A 15250-nucleotide genomic window follows, 5' to 3' on the forward strand; every position below is an offset into this window, starting at 1 on the left:
CGCTGCGCTGCGCTGCGCCGCGCCGAGGCCGCACCCGGCCCGCACCCGCCCTGGCTCCGAGGTGGCTCCGCAACAGTAGGATTGGGGTAAAAATCGCTAAAGCACTTGTCTGTCCTCCGAGCGTCTGCAGCAACGTGAAGGATACTTCGTGCGCGCAATTCTTTACTAAGAAAATTTCTTTGCGATGCAGAGTCTGATCACCGTGGTTGATGCTTGAGATATGAGTTACTTCCATCGGACCTAGGTCGCTTGTTACAATTCCTCTTTCTCACTGCATAAATGCAAACCTTAAAACCAACGGCGATGCAGATTGTCACAACTACGCGTTTACTTTCTGTCGATGCTCCTCAAAATTCGCTGGGACGGGACCGGCTGGGCGGCGCCTGGGGGAGGCTCTGTGGGCATCTGCCCAGATGTTGCATCAACAGCGAAATAGCTTCTGTGGACGGGGAAAAGAGAAGAGGGAAGTGCAGAAAGCCTCATTAGTGATGAGGAAGCCCTGGGGGGGGGCGGTCTCTCACGGCGGGGGTGGTAGTTACACGTTTTGCGGAGCTCCTGCTCTTACTCTGACCCGTCTCCGCGGGCGCCGACGTCTGACCGCGACGTCCCGCTCCGCTCGGGGCCGGCAGCAGGCGGCCAGCACGGGGTGATGGAAATGCAACGCCGGGAAATTGCTCCCCGAAAAGCGGCTGCGTCTCCGCACGCCTTTGGTGTTGCTAGCGAACGGGCCCCTTTTAACTTGGTAACTGTGCCGTGGCTCCTGGGCAAAAGTGTCGGCGACGCAGGGGGCACGCAGACCGGCCCCGGCATCAAATATTCATGGCGGCACAGATGGGAGCCCCGGAGGGGTTTGCACGGGAGCGGAGCGCGTCGTGCCCAGGCCCGGCGCCCGGTGCCTGGCACCCGGCGCCCAGTGCCCAGGCCGCGGTGGCGAGATGCAGCAAAGGGGGGTGAAGCTGCCGGGGAGGCCGGGGCAGAAGAGCCGCACAGCGTTGCTGGTCCCTGCGGGGCGCCGCACCGAGCTGGGAGCTGAACTGCTGCCGCATGGGCCGGGAAGCGAGGGAGGACCTGGGAGCAGTCCCTGTTCCCTTCGTGCCTCGAAATCCGGGCTTTGCTTGCCCTGGTTTTAGCTCTGCAGCACGGGGGAGAGAGAAAGAACTGAAGACCTGGTACATCAGGGTAATGCGCGCGGGGAATTTGTGCAGTCAGCAAGGGAACGTATTTTTAGTGCAGACACCCAAACCTGCGCTCATGTTCCCGCCCGGGTACCCGAAACACTGCAGACACATGTRGGAGAGCAGCTATTTCTGTGAAACACTCGTAGCCCCCACTCTGCAGCTGAGAGAACGCTAAACTTCCACGTAAAGCCTTTAATAACCTCCTACAAAAAAGTGGGAGCTTGGACATGACATTGATGTCAAACTTGAGATATAATGAGATTAAAAGATATTCTGTTGAAAAGCCTCCTAGCGCCGAATTACACATATCAAACAGCAGCCCAAAGCCCCGGACGGGGAACAAAGCGGCAGCGCTCCGCTGCGATGCAAGGCCCTGCTTTGGGATGCGCCCACCTTTCCCACTGCACAGAGGGAGCCGGGAGGCTCGCGGAGCCATCAGGTCTATCCGTCCCGGACTGCTTTGATTCTGTGATCCTGCTTCTCCCAGTTTCTCTCCTTCTGTCAGAAAAGAGCTGTCTTTCCTGAAATAATAATCAGAACTACTGAGGGAGCTTTTGATGGCGCGGCGCTGGAGAGACTCTCTGACACTTTGATTTTGCTGCGCGGTTTCTCTCTTTCATTGTTATTCACGTGTTTTGCTCAGTGCCGTGGCTGCCTGGGCGCGTGTGCCCGGCTCATCCCCGCGCAGCCGTCCCGCGCAGCCCACGGAGCAAGAGGACCCGACGGCGTGCCGGGGCGCCCCACTGGCTGCTCCGCCGTCGGACCGCTGGCAGCACCGGCAGCGCCGCTCCGGGACGCGACGGCTCAGACCCTCCCCAGCAGCGGGGCTGCCAGCCTCCCGTTAGCGCCCTTCATCCCCCTTTTCATCTGCCTGTGCCACGATGGGCTCAATAATTTATTAAGTACAGGCTGGCAGAGAGGAGCATCTGCAAGGCCTTTTCCTGGTGTTCGTGGGGAGCTGGCCCCGTTCCCGGGGAGGCCCGTCCCCATCCCCCTTCCTGTCCCCATCCCCAACTCCATCCCCATCCCTGTCCCCGTCCACAGGATGACCAGGAGCAACCCGTCTGGCCCATGTGGCCTCTGCTCTCCGCTAACGCRCGCAGTTTTCTCTTTGCATTTTCTGTGCAGGTTTATGCCCTCAAAAAAATATCGCCCAGTAGTTTGGGGCTGCAGCTCGTTCCCGAGCTGTCAATTGTGAGACGCAAAATGCAGGTCACTGATGAATTTGACACCAGCTACCTATTTGGAAGGACCTGGGTTTTGGAAATAGCACAATTTAATGAGCTTAAAATTTGCTTTCCCAATATTTTATGCAAAATTTGAATTCTAGCAGAGCYGTTTGCCATTCCCAGGGAGCCCCGCATGGCTCAGCCAGCGCTGCGGACCCTGGGCAGAGATGGGGGTGCGATGGGAGGCAGCATCCTGCCACGGTCCGCTGCCGTCCTTGTGTCCTTTGGGCATTAAGAAAAGACTTGAGACTACACACACGATGTCTTTTAGGCAAGCTGTGTATCCGGAGAGTTTTCCATAAAAATCTGCAGCCGGAATGCCGACAGCAGCTGTATTTTTCCCTTTCTTCCCTGCACCGACCTGCCCCTGGCTCGTTGCTGCGGGGCGGCGCGGCAGCGGCTGGCTCCGCTCTAACCCAGCGGCATGGACCTGCCCTGCGCCGCCACGGTGCGCGTTTTCCGTGGGTATTTATAAGCTTTAAACCTGTAAAAGTCTTCAGATTTCTGTATTTTTTAAAGGAAGTTTTTAAAAATGGTTGAACTTCACAGTCAGACATACAGGAAGGCTGCTTGAAACTGCATATTTTGGATACTGCCTCTCAAATCTGCTCAAGTTACTTAGGCCCAAATCAGCTGGCCTTTTTTCTTTTCCTTCCCACCCCCCCCTCCCTTTGCAGCTGTGTCATCTCAGCTGATATTCAGCATTTTCCTTGGGTTTCCTTTGCTAGCGACTGGCAGAGGCCAGGCCCCGCGCGTCGCCCCCACTGCTGCCCTGTCCCCAGCGCGCGAACCCCATAGCGGCATTGAGCCGTTCGGTCAAACGGGTTCAGAGACATCAACGTCTTGCCTTTTCCTCCTTTTTTTTGTTTTTTTTTTTTAATTATTTTTCCAGATTTCAGGCTGAAGTTTGATGCTGAATTAAAAACGTTGCCCTGGGCTGTCTGCAGGGCCTCCAGGCTGCTGCTGTGCTGGCATCTGCCGCGGGGGACCCGCGGGTGCCGCTTCGGAGCGCGGCAGCGGCTCGGCCCTGCCTTCCTCCCCGGTGCTCGGGCCGCGTGGCGCGGATGCTCCCGGCGGAGCCCGGCACCTCCTCCGGGCCGCGAGCTTCGGCTAATGAAAGCGCAGGCACAGGCAGYGATGGAAGCGCCAAAAGGCTTCGCTCCGGCTGACTGCGTTTCATGCCGAACCCACCTGCAGAGCGAGTCTTGACATACGTCCCGACTTCCAGGCTGTTCAGTACAGCCAGAAGAGGGGATTTACGGCTGCGGCTTCCAGGGAGGTTTGAATCCGCGTTGCTTTTGGAAAGGAGCGGGGTCCCTCAGCAGCAGCGGCAGCCCCGGGACGGCGCTGTCCTCGTCGGCCGTCGCGCCAGCGGCTTGTCCTCATCCCGCTGCTCCAGGAACGTGGCCGGAGCGCGGCGACCATGGCACGGGAACACGGGAGCAGATGGCTCTGAACATCATTAAAATTTAATGGTGTGAGTCCCGCACCGTCACGCCAGCTGCTGCCCGGTGCATGCGCTCCCCAGGCAGGGCGGTCCCGGCGCTGGCCTCGTTTTTCCCCGTGTTTATAGGAAAATCCAGGCTTTCTGCGCGCATGGAGGCTGTGGGGCTGGTGCACCCTCACCCCACACCGGCATCCGCGTGCATCCCTGGAGCGGGGCTCCGGTGCCCGGGCCGGCTCCCGCCGGAGCGTTCCCAGACCCGGGAGGACCCGGAGACGTCGGGCCGAGCCTTTCCGTGACGCCGCAGGGTGGCGGTGGTCCTGTGGCCAGCGGAGCCCCCTCGTGATGCCGGCCACCCCTGGGCCGCGCCGCCGCGGGAGCCCAGCTGAACCCCCCTGGCTCAAAGAGCCACCACGTGCCTGACGCTAACGGAAAAGGACCGTTGGAAAGCTCCACGCTCCTCCGTCCTCCCCGTTCTGGTCCCTCTCTCCCTCTGCTGCTGCTGCTGCTGGCGTTTCACGAATTATCGACGCACCCGGTGCTGCGGCTCTGCCGCTCCTTGGCGGTGCCGTCCCGCGCCTCGTCGCGCCCTGCACCGCGCCGGGATCCCACCACGCCGAGATCCCCCCTCCGCACGCCAGCATGGGGACGTCGCCGCCAGCCCCGAGAGAGCCGGGGCAGCTCAGCTCCTTCCCGAGGCACGCTCCTGATCCGGTGTCGGTCCAGCCCCCCAGGACCGCGGCAAACAGGAGCCAGCTGCTCGCCGCTCCGGCCGTGCTTCGGGTCTGCCGCTGAGCAGCGTCCATGTGCAATCCCAGGACGTCAAGCCCCATGGCCCGTTTCCTCGGGTTTCACGGGCCAGGGCTGAGGGGTTTTCCATGCTAATGTGTGCACGCGGCATTCGACCCCCCTGCGCCAAGGAGCTGCTAACGCACATGCTCCTGTGTGCCAGCGCCATTCCCCATGGAGCTGCTTCCAGCCCAGCCCTGTTCCCACACAGGGCTGCTCCCTGCCCGGCAGCCCCGTGCACCAGCCCCATTCCCGCACGGAGCTGCCCCCAGCCCAGCCCYGTTCCCGCACGGAGCTGCTCCTGGCCCGGCAGCCCCATGCACCAGCCCCATTCCCACACGGAGCTGCCCCCAGCCTGGCCCCATTCCCGCACGGAGCTGCTCCCAGCCCAGCAGCCCCATGCACCGGCACCGTTCCTGCACAGAGCTGCTCCCAGCCCAGCCCTGCTCCCACAAGGAGCTGCTCCCAGCTTGGTGGCCCTGCATGCCAGCCCCGTTCCCGCACGGAGCTGCTCCCAGCCCGGCCCCGTTCCTGCACGGAGCTGCTCCCAGCCCAGCGGCCCTGCGTGCACCCGGCCGCGGGAGCCGAGCTCTGCCAAGGCCTGGCTCTTCTCCATGGCTCCTGTCCAACAGCCTTGGCCTGAGCTGACCCCCTGTGGAAAGTATTTCATGTCTCCGCGTTAACGAAGGAGCTCACAGCCCGTTCTTCTCCCGTGTCCATCCCTGACAAGGGAAGCGCCTTGCTCTATAGTTCAGGTCGCTTCACCTTCCCCTGACCCCAACACATACACCTTTAAAAACAGCGTTAAAAAAAGCACAAAGTTTGTCTTTGAGAAGTCCAGCATTTTAAAGAGTATTGATTTTTTTCCTGAATGTTTCCATCCGTCTTTAAACTAAAAGTATTCGCTGAACTTGGGGTCATGAAGCATTTCAACACTTCCAGCAGTGCTGGTGCCTGGTCGAGACATCCGGCACGTTGCTCCCCTTGGGGACAGGCCCCAGCTCCCTACTTCACCTTTCTCTACCTAATTTGTAGCTGCCTCTACAGTTCCTTATCCATAAAGCAGCAAAACTGGGAGGAAAGACAGGAATAAATCAAGCAGACTAGGAGCCCCTGCGAGCACGTGTCCTGGCCGTCGCTGGGACAGGCTGGAGGCGCGCTCCAAAGGGGGCCAGTGACGTGTCCCGTCCCATTGCTGCTCCCCTAAGCCACGGCCGTCAGCTGGTTTGAAGACTGCAGAGGGGAAACAAAAAACAAAAAAAACAAACAAAAAACCAAGCAATAAACAGAAGTTCAGACGTTTTTTCAGATGCTTTTATATGTTCTCACTGCATTACTTAAAGGAGGATTGTTGAGGATTTTTTGAGGCAGAGAACTGCACTTAGTCCATAATGCGGTAATGTTCATGGACTAATCTGTTTGGGCATTTGGGGAAAAAAACAAATGTATTCCAAAACGACTAAGATAAACTTTAAATATCGTCTCTGACTCAGACCTAGACAAGTTTTGCTCTTGCTGGCAGAGCTTCTGAAGGAAACCGGAGCATCGGGCTTCATCGCGGGAGCGCRGTGGTGCGGTCTGGCCCTGGAGGGCCCCGGCCGGGCTGACATCCCCGCTTTCAAAGGCAGAACTTTCCTGCAGCCCCTGCCTCAGGGCATCGGACGGGGAGGACTGATCCCCGCAGTTTCCGATGAGAAATAATCCGGCCACGCTGTCTGGGGCGCAATATGGATAGGCCATCGGGTCGCGTAGGCCCAAAGTCAACCCRGGCTGCCGTTAGCAGTTTGTTACCGTCCCGGAGTCACAGGGATTRGGGAGAAAACACGTCGCATGGCCATCATAGTCCTGGTGTGGGAGAAATCCCGGGAAGCATCTGCCACCGGAGGCCCTCACGGCGCCGCCTGACAGCTGGGGTCCGACAGCACATGGGGAAGGCTGGACGTGCAGGAGCATCTGTCTGACGACCTGCCAAAAACACTGCGGGAATTTAGCCCCGGGATGCTGAGCTGGAGCCTCCTCTGCTGCCCGTCCCGCACGGTCTTGGGGATTTAAACGTTCTCCCCAGGCCATTTCCCGATTTCTTCCGGTGGGTACGCCGAAGGCTACCGTTCTTTTGCGCTAATTACAGTGTGTTCCCAGGGGCTCCGCAGCGCGGTCCCGCCACGGCTCCAAAGGCGGTGCCAAGCGCGGGAGCCGAAAGCGCTGCTCCGTGATTGCGGCGCCGCTCCCCGCGCCCTGGGAGAGCCCGTGCATCCGGCCTTCTCTCCGGAGGGAGCAACGCGGCCAGCCTGGGTGCACCAGCGTCCCCGCAGCCTCCCCTCGCCCTGCTCTTTGCCTCCACTGCGCTGCCGGGTTGGGGCGTTCGGGCGGCAGCCCGGGGGGCGAGCACTTGCCTCAGCGCCGCAGTCCCCCCTCCGCAACGCTCCCGGCGCGTCCCGCGCCCGGAGGCAGGGCTTGCCCCACGTCTCCTCTCCGTTTTGATCTCCAAACTCAGGCAAGGTTAGAGAGCGAGTAGACGCCGACAGCGCAACTGACCTCCCCGCCTGCTCCCCGGGGAGCTGCTCACCTGCCTGGCGGGAGCGTCGCCGTCRGCTTCGGAGACGCGGGGAGCTGAACCAAGACGGCTCCGCTGAAACTACAACACGCTMTGCTTTTAAATAGGCGATGAATTATTTAGTGCCCTTGCACTGCCCAAATGCTTCGCTCTTTGGGTAGACGACGGCTTAGTTTCCCTCCCAGCTCTTCTGTTACGACGGCGAGCAAACGGAGAGATACGGCTCTCTTCAAACATCCACGAACGACCGCGCCGGGCTGAGGCTGCGCCGCGGGAGCGGGTCGCAGTGCCGGGGCGTTCCCGGTCCTGCAGGAGACACGGCCTCCAGCTTTCGCCCGGGGGTCCAGCGGGGATCCTCGCCTCGCTCGCCGGCTGCTCCTTGCTCCACCGCCAACTTACCCCAACRAGGTCCGGGTGACACAGCTCACTGCTCAACGAGTCGGTTCTCGGTTCCTCCTGCACACCTTAAGAAAGCACAAACATATAATGCTTTAAACTTCAGAGGTGCAGACCGAGGCACCGGGAAAGCAGCAACCTCAGCGCGGGGCGGCCAGAGCTCGGGGGTCCCGGCTGCCACCTCGGCGCCGTCCGACGACGGCGTCCAGCTCTGGGCCTCCGGCAGCTTGGCGTTTTCCTCCTGCACCCAAGGGCTGTAGACGCACATAACAGAGCACTAGATAACTTAATTATTCATCTCTATTACTCTATGTTTATGCCCCAGAAACGTTTAATTATTCCTCAACAAGCCCCAGCAGAAAGGGCAGAAAGTCTGCAGATGAGGATGAAAAGGTAACTTTCCATGGTAGCCTACTCCATTTTAGCAACAGGCTGAGGCCAAAAGTCTCCAGCCTGATCCCTAACTCTGGCTTTCCAGGTCTAYGCACAGTAAAGAGGAGTATCTGGTCCCAAGCTGGATCTGAGCACCCACAAACTCGCTGCATGCAACAGAGGATGCAGAAGTTAAACAGCTTTGCAAATCATCTTTATGTTATTTACACTGTGCATTTCTGAGCTTAGTTTTCATCAGGCAGGTTGAAGAGGTTTACTTTATGTCAGTACTATTTTATAGTAGCTGATCTAGATTTATATAGCATTATTGTACATTTTAAAATTCTCTTTGCACTTAAGTCAAAGCATTTCATTTTCCTCTGTATATCRTTTCAGTCCTCCATATAAAATTCTACTGTAAGTGTTATGACATGTATCTCAATATATAGTTCTAACTTTGCTTTAAGAAGCAAAGTCTAAATCATGACTCGATGATGGAATAAATTAGTATCTAACATTTCCAGGCAAACTGCAAAGCACAGCTACTGTCATTAAAAGACAAATCCACTTAATTGCTTTAAAACACTCTGCTCTGAAAATAACTAGAAAGGGTGTATGACTGGAATAAATTCCTTTTACTCTGTGTTGGTGCAATGTAGTATTTTCTTTTGAGTCGGCGGGTTTCCAGAGAGCTCGTATCCGAGCCGCTTSCTCGGAAAGCTCCCACGCAGCCCACGGCAAAGCGTGCTTAGCATCCCAAGAATGACGGAGCGGAAACGACAGGCGGGAGGGAAAGACAGTCCCGTTCTCCCTTGCTGCCCCGAACACTCGGTCTGCTCGAGCAGAGATGGGCTGCCAGTCAAGGACTGCCCGGACTTGGCGGACAAACTCCGTTTCAGGGGCCGCCTGCCCTGGGCCATCAGCTTTCATGGAAAGTGTCTTCCTGGGAACCACCTGATTTTTCATCCCCGAGCGGCAGGGTCTTCCAAGGGAGGGAGAACCACCTCACCGCAGACTCGGGAAAACACGTACGTGGGGGAAGGAGCGAAGAAAAAGGAAAGACCAGAAGTCCTGATTTTCGCCGCTGAAAGCTACCACTTCTCTCTGGGAGACCGACGCCTCCCGGCTCCAGCCACGCATCTACCCGTTACGAGCGGTGGCTTCGCCGGACCCCGCGCCAGGACGCTCCCCGCCGCCGCCGCTCCCATCCCGGGACCTCTCCCGCGGTATCACATGTGCCTCTATCGATTTCCTCCCTGCATTTGTTGTTGTTATTCATTATTAATGGGATCGTTTTTCTATCCTTCGTGCATGAAGGCAAATTTTGTGTAAAAATCAATTGAGTGAGCACCGCCAATGGCTTGTTTGGCTTTCTTCGCTTTCATCTCTTGTGCACAGACCCCAGGAGACAGAGAGCAGGATATTATGGAACAAGCATGGAATGGGGGGGAAAAAAAATAAATCATTAGTGGTTCAGAAACCATATAAAGGGGTCTGCCTGCTGAATCTCTGTGCCTCACACATGTGTTTTATGGAGAGTTTTTACATCCTGCCCATCTTTCAGTTCAGGTTTGGTTTCGCTTCCTCCTTTCCAGCACGACTGTCGTTAAAGGGGACTCCCTTTCCCATCGAGGTGACGGAGCAGTCTGGCCAGAATTTTTTGTCTACCTGTGCGTGTTTTTGTTTTGTTTTTTTGTTTTGGTATGCATGCACRCATGTGTGGCAGTTAGAAATTAATTATCACAGGGTTTGTTTTACAGACCCACTGACCAGGATTAAGAGCCCAAGCCCTCTGCTGAAAGCCAAATGCATTAGGGCCAGTCAACCTTACGCGTTTGGAGAGCTCAACAGCAGTGTGATGGTAGAAGGGTTTGCAGCTTGGCAGAAGCTCCTCATTGATGCTTTTTTAAATGTGCATGAATGACTGCTTTTAGAATGATTATTACTAGCTATTTGCATTCAGGCAATTTTACTACCCCTGCTTTTTCTTCTTCTGAAGAAAATAAAATTTAGCTTTTTTTTTCCTCCCTGAAGACAGTGTGATGTAGATCTCTCACTGTACAAAACCCTGTTAAAACATGGCATAAAATACAGATTCTGCTAAACCAATTAAAACTGTCAGTGTTTTATTTGAGCTTCAGTGGTGCTAAACCAAGAAAGTCAGGGGAAGTGGGGGATGCAGGGGTTAAAAGAGGGAAGATGCAGAGTGGAAGTTCTGTGTAGAACTGATTTAAATGTATAATTTAAGGAAAGGGTGGGGCGGAGGAAGAAACAAGAACTCGCTTTGAGGTATCTAAAATACTTTTGCCCCAAGCACCCCCCAAAGCAGCCCCACCGAGGAGCTGTGCTGCTCTCCTAGCGCCGCCTTGCTGCTGGGTCCTGATGAAGCAGAAGTTCATGTAAACTCCTTGGCACCGACATACAGTGCTAAAGTCCAGCAGATCTGACTCAGGGGTTTTCCAGTTCTAACTCTGCCTCTGCTCCCTGCTCCCAAGGGCTTTCTGACAGTCCCCCGGAGTCCCAGCTTGGTTCTGGCTTTCATGGCTGCAGGGTTTAAAAAGTCTCTCTGCATCATTTCCCATTAGTCCCATAAGGAAACACTGCCCAAGCCTGCGCTTTGCTCTCCGGCAGCTTCCCTGTGCAGACTCTTGATAGTTCTGCCCCGAGGGGAGCAAGGAAGACTGAGCGCTCCAACACACATACAGGTATTTACAAAATAATACAGGCAATGACAATCCACAACAGGGCAATCCTCCCTGAGCAGATGAAGGCTCTGCCCTTTAGCTGCTGCAGTGAAGTATTAACAGTACTAAAGAAAGTGTTTTGCCCTCCAGTCCCATAAGGACGGGATTTATCCCCCATGTTCAACCCTAATACTGTCCCACAATGAAAGAGAAAGCTGTATTGCATGCAAAATACAATTAAGGTTTGTTGAAAGTTGCAGGTGCAGAGTATTACGCACAATTCAGACATCGATCCAGACTACAACAGTCATTGGCAGGGCTGAAAAGCATTTCCCAGTAGCAGAAGTGAGGTGAACTGGACAGAGCCCAGCCCCATTTTACAGAAGGGGGACAAGGAAGAATTAGTGCAGAGCAAACCTGAAATCCTTTAGTTAAAGCCTCTGAAAAGAGATTTGAACCCCCCCAGCCTTGCACCTGCCCTTGACTGCACTGCTCCTCGTGCTGCCAGGCTGCAGGGCAGGAGATGAGCTGCAGCACACGCACAGGGGGACACCCAGGACACCACTACTTACAGCATGGTCTAAGACCCCAGGACAGCAGGGCTAGAGATCGCAGTGCTCCGCTGAGCTAAATGGGCTCYGGGGGCAAGGGGGGGCACAGGTGGGGCTGGTCAGGGCATTAGAGTCCATTAGTGCCCTTAAGCCCTGACGAAGAGGCCCCCTGAGTTAATAATGACATAAAAGTGCTCAGCAGCAGCACTTAGGGAAAAGTTCAGCTTTGGTGATTTTGTTCTTGACCTGAAAAGGTCCGGAGCAGTGCAAGGTCTGGGCAGGCGCTCCGACACGGGCAGAGAGCAGGACGGGCCGTCACACCACGGGGAGAAGCCCACTTGAGGAGGAAACAGCAAGGTTTTGGGCACAGATGCTGAATCATAGCTCTCAGGCAGGGCATTCAAGCTTTACATCTTGCATAAGCCCTATCTAGGTAATCTAGTTAGGCCTGATACAGCTTTTAATAGTGATGGAAACAGAAGGAATCCCTTATATCCTAAGGGATCCGAGTAGCTACCAAAACCTTCAGCAACACTTTCACCTGGAGTTTGCAGCTCCAAATCCCRTCTCAGTCAGTGCTGCATGATCACTCTAGGGTGGTCTCCCCGAGCTGGCGTCCCTCCGTCTCGCACCTGACGTCCCCACAGCCCCGCAAACGCAGGCGCTGCTCCTGAGCGGAAAGGCTGCGCAGGCTGCGGGTGACGCTGCTCCGCCTGCCAGGTGGTCCATCCAGCTTAAATTTCTAACCATATTTGTTCTGCAACTTGACAGAACTCAGTTTCCCAGGGATCCTTTTAATAGCACTACATATACCAAAAAATAAGAGATCCCCAGTGCACGTGATACGTTAGGCTGTGTTAGAGAGCACGTATTCCCAGTATCGTAAATACAGATCTTGTTTCAGACTAGCCACCAGCAGAATTCTCTTTGCAAATTCTAATTATGGCAGAAGCTACTTGCGGCTTCAGGTCCGATGGGAGGCGGTGGGATGCGGGAAGCAGGGGGTGCCGGCACCGGGGCAGCAGAGGCAGGAAGGTGAGACGAGCAATGCACTGCATACCAAGAGCTCGCTGTGCTGTCAGTCAACGCTCTCTGAGCGCCGAAGCCCTTTCTCCTTTCCCTTCATCATCCCTTCACATTTTTTTATAGCTTTAGGGCACTACTTCTTACGTCAAGAACAAAATGTATGCTGTTTCTTTGCGTCTCCTCAGCAACAAACACAGGTTCTGAACTATTTCTRCTTAAGTCAAAGGGAACTTTTATCCCCCGTTCCAGGAAGATCAAGTGAGTTTCCTACATCACAGTGTATTTATCTGGAACCAGACCTCTGAGAGCCAGATCCAGTGAAAGACCTAGGTGCAAACAATGATTAAAAAAATATGTWCCTGGTCTCCAAAGTAAAATCCTGAATGAAGTGCTCAGATATGTGTATCATGCCTGGGCAGAGCAAGGCACAAAACCCCATATAGAGAATAATAAGAAACCTGGAATTCGCCAAAAGTGAAATCTGGGCAAAGAGAATCATCTCAGCTCCAAGTCACCTGAATCTAAATGAAAACATCTTGGTGCAGCTGTGTCTCCGTGCCGAGAGGAACTGGGAACAACAGGGGGACAAGCAAGAAAGATCAGGCACTGCAGATCTCTCGAGGGAGAGAAGGAGCACGCAGGAGCTCTCGTTTCTGAGACAGTCGTTGCAGATTTGGGGGCTAAAAGTTCATTTAGAACTTGTTTTACATTTCTAAGTCCTTTTTCTAGACCTGGCCAAAAAGGACAAATGCAGAATTGTCACACAAACATAGCAGTCACATAAGCAATCACAAAAARTAAAACTGCAGTGACACCTTTGCTATTTTAAGAACAAGCATGAACCCGATTTCTCTTCCAGAAGTGAATAGAAGATGCGGCACTGTAACTGTAAGATAGTCTAAGTGAGGCTCAAGCTAGGTTTAACACAGATGGGAGAGGATTACCCCATTTCGGGACAGCTTTAGGAGGCTTAAAGTTCTGTTTGTTCCACGCTGGAAGACAAAAGGTTTGGGAAATGGAGTGAGTTTGCGATGTCCAGTCTGGAATGACAATGAGCRGGTTTCAGTTTGGATCTTTCCTTTCCACGAGCACGCGGTCTTTTCAGAAATCTGGACACCTTCATTTTGAAAACTTCTTTGAATTCGGTGTGTCAAAAAATAATATTTTAGATTTAACAGCAACAGTAAAAAAGCCTGGTACAACTCAGCAAGGTTTTGCTGAAAAACTCCAGCGAGCTCCAGCTGCCGCAGACATTCGCCTTCACGCGTGTGCGTGCGGTTTGCTGCAGGACAGGGAGCAGGGACCGTCACAGACACCGAGAGAAGGAGGCAGCAGGAGGGCGATGATTTTGCGCGGGGGGGAGTCCGGCCCCCAGAGCGCTGTGCGACCCGGCCCTGCCAGGTGCCACGCCGCTTTCGGCAGTCCCTGCTCGCCCCGGGCCCCGAGGGGAGCAGCCGGGGCGCCGCGCCGCCCCCCTCCCCGCCGGCCCCAGCGGTCCCTCTTCGACGGCGCGAACCCCCGCAGCCCCGCGGGGACGGGGACGGGGACGGGACCGGCCCGGGGCGAGGGACCCCAGCGCGGGCAGCGGCCCTGCGGAGCCCCCTCCGCGTCTGCCGCAGCCCGTCGGCGGGGACGGACGCTGCCCGCTCGCCCGGAGCCCCGACGGCCGCCGGGGCCGGGCCGGGCCGAGCAGCCCCGAGGGGCCCGGAGCGCCGCGGCCCCGCGGGAGACGCCCGCGCCCCGCCGGGAAAGGAGCCGGGCCGCGCTGCCAGCCGCGCGCAGGAACGAGTGAAGAGAGAAAAATGCCTCTTACCTGGCTTATTTATGTAAAAATAACCGAGCCAYACCCAGAAAAACCCAGGAACACAGACAACCGTGCCTCACAGAGGATCTGCTGAAATCCTAGTGGACAGTGGAGAAAAGATGCCGTCTGAATTGCCTTCTGCCCTTTTTATACTACGGTAGGCAATTAATATTGCATCACCCTTATTTTAAATTTTCAAAACCCACAATATAATGTAATGGCATAAGGGCATTTATTATTAAAGGACATTTGATTGGGGAAAAATCATTGGGGCTGATTGGAAAAACACGGAGCGAGGGAGCACTCTGGCTTCCCGGCGACCTACAATTAAAAGGCTGGATATGTAAGGTCCTTTCCTAATGGGGGAGGAGGGTGAGACCCGGTCTAAGGTTTGATGTTTGACACTCATTGAAATGCTGCAGTGAAATATTCAAAAGAGGCTTCTGCTTCGATCATTAATTTTTAATCGTTAAGGTGCTTCTGGGAATCATAAATAAAAGCCTCCCTCCCTTTTTCAACAGCATTAGAAATGAACCCGCGACAGATTTTGTTTTTGGGGGATATTTTTTGTTGTTGTTTAAATGAAATCGGAGGGAATGCAGCCCCGCGCGTGGCCGTGTCCGAAGGACGGCGCGGTTTCCCCCGAGCCCCGCGGCGGCGGCCGCTGGCAGAGGCGGCTCCGCTCTCCCGCCCCGCGCCGCGCTGCCCCGGGGCCGCGGCACAGCGCGGGCGCGAAGCGGTGCGCGTCCCGCTTTGCGGGGGAAACGTACCCTCGAAAGCTTTTCGTTGTTATCGCACCCGTATTTTTTTTTTCTTCCGGCGTCCCGCCCGCGGAAGCACGGGGAAGGAGAGGGAGGCAAGAAAAGACGCGTTGTCTTCGGGTTGAAAAATAAAGCTTTTATTCCAGAGTCAGAGTGAGGAACAACGTTCGTTTCAGAGTTTTTCTCCGGGGGATGGGGCGGACTAAACGAATAAACCGTGAGAGCAGAGCAGAGCACACCGACACGCAAACCGGGTGGGACCGAGCCCCGGCGGGCCGGGCCGGGGCAGCCGAGCGGCTCTGCCTGCGGGCGCGGCATCCGAAAATGGCTCTTCTCGTCGTTATCAGAGTCCGGACACCCGGAGAAACCCYGAGCCCTCGCCCCCCGGCCCGCCTCGGCTCCGCCCGGCGAGCAGCAGCGCCCGGCGGCCCCGGGAGCCCCGACACCGCCGCCGGCCCCGGG

At 55.8% G+C, this 15250-nt stretch overlaps 1 protein-coding gene across 1 annotated transcript in view; it reads right to left on the minus strand.

The window, feature by feature from the left end:
- Nucleotides 1-312, minus strand: part of TCERG1 (transcription elongation regulator 1) — a 37743-nt gene extending 37431 nt beyond the window's left edge. The window contains exon 1 of the mRNA XM_026063306.1: nt 106-312. The gene's annotated coding sequence lies outside the window, so the exon portion shown is untranslated. The remainder of the gene's footprint in view (nt 1-105) is intronic.
- Nucleotides 313-15250: the final 14938 nt, after the last annotated feature.

The sequence above is a fragment of the Apteryx rowi genome, unplaced genomic scaffold (assembly GCF_003343035.1).
Source record: "Apteryx rowi isolate R43461 unplaced genomic scaffold, aptRow1 scaffold_2, whole genome shotgun sequence".
Lineage (NCBI taxonomy): Eukaryota > Metazoa > Chordata > Aves > Apterygiformes > Apterygidae > Apteryx > Apteryx rowi.